Genomic DNA, 6,974 nt, shown 5'->3' with positions numbered 1-6,974 from the left:
TCTATCTACTAAAAGGTAGAGTAAGCCCCTCCTCCACCATACTTATGGGATGATGAGCGCTGATAAACGCCCATTGAGTAGTCCGATAATGATCAGTTCCACTGCATTTGCACCATAGGGATTCTCTCGTTGGTGTGTTTATAAAAACCCATCGGGAGATTTTATCCCATAAAGAAATGTCCATTGTGTCTACTAAACAGCTAATGAGTAATAATGTTGTCTCAGTCACTATTAGCACCTCAGTAAATGTTCCATTATTTATACTCTGCTCTTGCAGTCAGATGTAATCTATCTATTGTCTTTGTAATTGCTTTGAGGATATACAAAGGATGTGTTCATTGCTATATGTTAGGTTTTACAGCAGTACTGCCACTGAGGGTCAGTGTTTTTGATCATCTGTTAATTTCCCTGCTGGCCTACGGCAAAAGCAACTCCTTTCTCTCAGCTCTCGGTGTTGGGAGTCTGTAAACACTTCCAGCATGCTTCCCTATTGACATAATCACGTTGAGTGGTGCTGATGCAGTGACATTTGTAGTAATAGGAGACTGATAATCCTCACACAATTGCTTCTTCACTTTTGCACTATAGGGGAGGCCATGGGGGACACACTGTGCTTCTGCAGAAAATCTGCTGCTTACAGAGTGACCGTGAACATGATAGTCTAGCCCTCACTCTTTAACTCTTATTACCCTGTGGAAAATGGGAGTCCTGCAGGATCAAACTGTCTGTGCTGACTTGGTGAATGGGGTGCCGGAGACCCAGCAGAAATAAAAACAGCAAGAGCTCTCTCAAGTGGTAAAAAGAAGATCGCTCTCTGCTCAGCAATCAAGAAGCTATTTTTTTTAATCCTCTTGGATTTTTATCATCCAGGCAAATAACTATACTGTCTAAGATTTTTAATTGCCTTTTAAAACCTTGCAGTAATTTGGTCAGATCAGATTTACTTCTCACGGCTAAATTAAGTCTTGGTACGGCCTTAGAATATAGAAATGCTGCAGTTACAGCAAGTTTAAATACTTGAAACCTGCAGCATTCGTCAAGCAGGCTTATAATATTCTTGCAAGATGAGTCTCTAAAGTGTCAAATTCACATATCCTGCTGCATTTATATATATAGCTGCATTATGCAGTTCCCAGTTTTTATAAGAATGGAATATCTTTGAGTTTGAGACAGGGATTTGAAGACGTCACCACAATTCCGGGAACCCTGTGGAGGCCTTTTTTTAACTTGAAAAAAAAAAATTAAATAACTGATCAATGAAAAAATGACTTACTTGGTAAATTGATGATAAAAATATAATACTTTTCTGGAGAAATGGCCTGTCATTCAGACTGAATAGTAATTTCCTTACCACTCCATTATTTAGCGAAGCATTGCAATCTCATAGCTGTTTATTTTTTTTTACATGTCTATATTTTTATTGTAAGCTTAAAGCAAGCTAAGCAAGTCTGCAAGTGCGTTGCTTGATAATGAGAATATATGTAATTTATGCAAAGTCAATTTTCTGCATTGTGACATTTCCAGTTACTGTATATCTCTGTACGTATGACAGCTTTAGTAAAGGAGGGATCTGTCACTTCAGACAGACTGCAGTCTTACCTTAACTTTAATTATAGAAAAATAAACTGAACGTTACATCAAAAGCATTCCCTTGCTTCAAGCCTAATTGTGAATACATATTCTGCCCGTTTAAAAACCATGCATTGTCAACATATACTGTCACATCTATTTCTTGCACACTCCATCATTTGGCACTGTTGACCACACAGAATGGTGTTTGACTGCAAATTCACATTTTAAAACTGCTGTGTAATAGTGGTCGCTGGTTCATTATACAGAAAAACGCACCAGCCTACATGCATGACTTAGTCACGTCTCCATTGACGCCATTGCAACAAATTTATGCACAATGAATAATGCACTTCATCTGTTTCTGTAGCTTATTCCCTACAGGCATGGAACTTTTTTTTAAAAACTTACATTTTCTGAATATCTATTTTGTTTGCATTATACAATGTCTAACAAAAATACTAAACCCAGAACTTAAATGAAATGAGAACTGAACGAAAACATCTGTGATCTAAAAACAATTTTACACACACACACACACACACACACACACACACACACACAAAACTATATTACAAAACTATAAACTAACCAAAGATCCAAATCTTTGACAACTGAGGACCAAACTTTGTGTTTGAGCTCCTATACTTCAACATCAGATCTGCCTCGTCCTTTCAAAGGTCCCAGAAGCCCATACCTCTATGAGCTCTCTCTTGTTCCAGATCACTGCTGACAGTAATTGGAAACAACTGAAAAAGGCTTTGAGCTGGAACCATTTTCATCTCTGTGACTCACTTACACACATTTGCTGGAGATACTTGCAGTTACTTTCCAAACCAATGAGAGTGATGACAAGCCACTGTGTTTTCATGTTCACTCGTACTGCTTTGATCAATCTCACCTGTAGTCATATCACTTACTTTGACTGCTTACTTTGACTGCTATCACTTTCCCCCTTTTACATGCAACAACACCTCTTTTAGAAACACTTATTTTCTGCCTCCACACCTGTGTCTGTTGCTGTGGAGATCCCTAAAGAGCCGACGTGCTTCATTTCACCACTGTAATTTATCTGTAGTTTATCTGTAATTTATGCACGGATTTTCTCTGTGACCTGTGATGCATTTCCTGTCTTCTTTCTTTTGTTTTTTAGAATATTTAATCAACTTTTGAGCCACTCACCATTTTATGATTATAAATATCAATTTGTTTTATAAAAAAAGGAGGAGCTGGACGTTGTGGCTGGGGAGAGGGGCGCCTGGAATGCCCTGCTTAGCCTGCTGCCTCCGCGACCCAGCCCCGGATAAGCAGACGAGAATGGATGGATGGAAAAAAAACATGCCTCATTTTAAACCAAAGCAGGTCTGGATTGAAATAAAATGGTGTGTGCACACCGAGGTGTCGCATGAAAATTGAAACAAAACATGTGCTATATACCGCATACTGTCTTTACATCAATCTGGACATGTACTGCATTTGGTCTGGACCACAGATTAACTGTGTTTAATGTTAAAATATTGCTGCTGTTTATGCCAGGGATTTGTTGTGTGTACTATTAAAATACTACAGTTTACATTAGTGACGCTCAACTGTTTTGGCTTGTGACTTCTTCAATCAAAGTGATGTCTATTTGAGATCCTTCGTCACAGTAAGATATGAGCAGTTTAACCAAAGAGGGATTTTTCCTCCTCAGACTTTCATTTGAATATTTTTTAACCCAAAGAGATAAGAGTATTTCACAGGGGGAAGAAAGATCAAAGAAAAATGTTCACTGTACATAGTAATAACTTTCCATATCTTTATGCAGCCCTGTCCTCTTAAAATTGTGTTTCTACACTACTAAATATTCTTGTCCAAAATATTTACCCCAAATATGTACTGTATTTACTAAGGCTTAGGGTTTGCATCAGAGTTGGGAGGATTTCTGCTTTTGCCGGTTCGGATTTTATGCAATCGGGCATTTGTCATCATTGTATGGTCAGCAAATTAAAAAGTAGACTACGTTTGCTTCCTGTGCGGACAGTGTCACAGTGCTAAATATTTGTTCTAAAGTGTTTTCCACACATAGACTATACTTGTGTGGGTGGCCAGGTTTGATAACAGCCGCCAAAACTTATCTGGGGAGCCTTTTCAGCATTTTTTTTTTCATTTTCTTTGTATCCCTCCAAGTGAACAATGCTATGCACGATCGATTAACTATATTATCTATCTTATCCAACTATTCCGAGAACCGAAGCTGGTGCTAGGAAGGAGATCAGTAGAAGTAGGAGGGGGGAAGATGCATTAGAAGTAGAGGTCAACCAAAACATCAGCCAGCCGATATATCGGGCCAATATTTGCATCTTTTACTTGTATTGGCCATGCGTTGAGGTAAAAAATAATTGATGCTCCCATAACTGAGATGATGCCACAGACAATCAACCATTTACGGTTGTTTCTGATGTTGGTTTTGAACAGTTGGTGGCATTGCTAATATTTAAATGTTCTACATTGTTTGCTATCTAACTGTTAATATGTTTTGTTTGTTTTGTTAATAAATGTTGTTTTAGTTTAAATTGAGACTTTGATAACATTTGTTATCATTGTGTCATTTTTATCGTGTAAATGGAAAAAAAAATAATTCTAAAAAAAGAATCGGCCCAAAAAATCAGCAGCACATATCGGGGATCAGTTAAGACTGATGTCAAAATAATCGGCATCGGCTTTAGAAAAACCTGTACCGGTCGACCTCTAATAAGAACCATGTTGATGTGTTTTTTGGGGAGATTTTGTCTACAATCGGGTATTCCAGTCAGGTCGATGTCGGGCTTAATATTAAACTGGAGAACATTTTTAAACCAGACAATTTGAGACAAAATATTTCATCTTGACTCCTGTAACGGATTATGGTTATAAAACTTATATATTCTGATGCCAGAAATGTTTCAAACCTGCAGGTGGTGTGTACAAGAGAAATTCTCTTGGTACAGTTCGATTGTTCTGGAGGCGGAAATGCAACAGCTCAGTAGTGAGACAGCAGAGTTTTCCTCCAAGACCAGTGTCCCACATATCTGCCAGCTTTGTACTGAAAGGCTGCAATGAATAGCTGCTTCCCTGGACTTGCTCAGTAATGGTTCCACATTGTTTAGGATGTGAAACAATATTGAAATCCTGCTGCTGATCGTCAGGCGGTAACTGATTAATTGCTCCATTCACTGTGGCTTCCCTCCACACTGTCTGGAGCAAACAGCCTCTGGCCCTGTTCCTGGGGCTGCTTGTCCTGCAGACATTTCTCCAATGTGTATATTTTCTGGCCCAGTACTGCAGGAAGTATATAGAGATTTAAGTAAGTAAAAATAACAAAACCACAATGTAAAGTGCTTCATTATAAGTCTAAGCCCTGCATTGAAATAGCTACTTATGTTAAAGTGTGGTAGTATATTAGCCAGGGTTTGAAATTTTCTTTTTTGTCCTACTCAATAGATTACCACTGAGTTTTTTATGGCTGCTGAATGAAGCAATTACTAAGCCTGATACTGTATAAGCAAAATGTACTTTCAGTATAAAAAGTATTCACTGCAGAATAATGGTCAATGTGAGTGTTATAGTGTTAAATATCCTAAAGATAATTACTACTGATACATCAGTTTGTTATCACTGTACTGTTGCTAATGTTGACTATATATATATCTGCTGAGTAGCTTTAATATATGCTAGTGCATCATATATTTCTAAGCTCAAAATGTTAAATATTAATTTGGAAAATGGATGAAAGGCACCTACATTTTTTCTAGTGTACTGCCCTACAAAGTCTAACTGCAGTAATTACGCAAGAGGTAAAACTTAGTAAACTTATGTCCTATTGGATTTACTCGAACATTGATTGAAATCATAATGACACGTTTTTTTTTCTTTTACATTAATAGATGTTTACCATTACCCATAAATTCATCAAAAACAGATTAAATGAATGAATGAATGAACCACATAAAATCAAATTAAATTGTTCTTGGCAGTGATTATTCCCATGCTGACACTGTTGTCGACAGACAAGAGGCCATCACAAATAGTTTAAATGAAAAATAAAGGTTTTGACCAGCAGGGGGGTTTGTGAGCACATGAAGGCTTGAGAAATTAACCTTTTTTTGAAGCAACTGGATGAAAAGCTTCAAGGCTTCATAAGGCTTAATCTGGCCATCACTAACACAAACTCACCAGTGTGTAAATTAACTCCTCAGTAACAGCTCCAGAGAATTTACATTGTTCCCATGTGGTCCATAAAGTGCAGAAAACTCAGTGGTCAGTGCTGCCACCAGCTGCTGAAAGCTGTTAATAACTGTTCTAATGGTTCTAATGCCCGATTCTTAACGGAAATGTGATTTTTTTTTCTACTTCAGGTCACCGCTGAAGTTCTAACGATGTTTAAAAAACATCAAGAGTTGAAATGTATTATTTTTAGCTTCTATTCTTCTATTTAGATAGGACTTGACCCAAGGTTATTATAGTTACGAAAACTAACGAAATAACGGAAACTAATTGAATTGACAAAACTAATTGAAAAAACATTTTCGTTAACTGAAATAAAAATAAAAACAAGATTTTTTTTTTAAAAACGATAACTACCTGAAACTGTATTGTGTGGTTACAAAACTAACTAAAATTATAGTGAAAATGTCCTTCGTTTAAGTCTTTGTCAACTTTTTCATACGTAAACCTTTTGGTTGATATGAAATCTATTTCATCTATCTGGTTTTATAACTTAATAAACTTATTGGGGCTGAGATGGATCAGACAAAAGAAATGAAGGCAACATTTATTGTGACTTTTTTGAATCTCCCACAACAAATACCTCTACCTAAACTAATAAAACTTAAACTAAAACTAAGCATTTACCCCCCAAAAAACTAAAACTAGCAAACTCACTCTAAAAATGAATTAAAACTAACTGTATTTGAAAACAAAAAAATCACAACGAAATTAAAACTAAAACTAATGAAAAATCCAAAACTATTATAACCTGGACTTGACCTAGAAATTCGATAGTTCAATATGAAAACAAAGAAATGTTGTTGTATTTTTAATTATAGGATATGGTTAAGGATAGGTTTGATGCTCCCAATGATAAATTTACCCATATGAAGCCTTCTTAAATAAATAAATAAATAATATAGATATTTTCTTAAACTGTGGCGAGAAGTGGTCCGAGATCAGAAGCTTCAATGCGGAACAATCAAAGAGGGAGAACTTTTTCATTCTGAACCTCAAAACAACCAAAAATTCTCAACACAAAAGACAATCATGCGGTTCCCAATGATGTGGTGGACAACATGGAAGTAACAGTGAAGATGGTGAGTAGGTTCATCCTCTGTGATGACCGAGAGGATTGACAAATTTACCTTCTGGTTTTCTTTCTGAAAAACTGACCA

This window comes from Centropristis striata, chromosome 4 (genome assembly GCF_030273125.1).
Source record: "Centropristis striata isolate RG_2023a ecotype Rhode Island chromosome 4, C.striata_1.0, whole genome shotgun sequence".
In the NCBI taxonomy this organism is placed as follows: Eukaryota; Metazoa; Chordata; class Actinopteri; order Perciformes; family Serranidae; genus Centropristis; species Centropristis striata.
The sequence above is the reverse complement of the archived record's forward strand: the minus strand, read 5'-3'. Positions refer to the sequence as shown.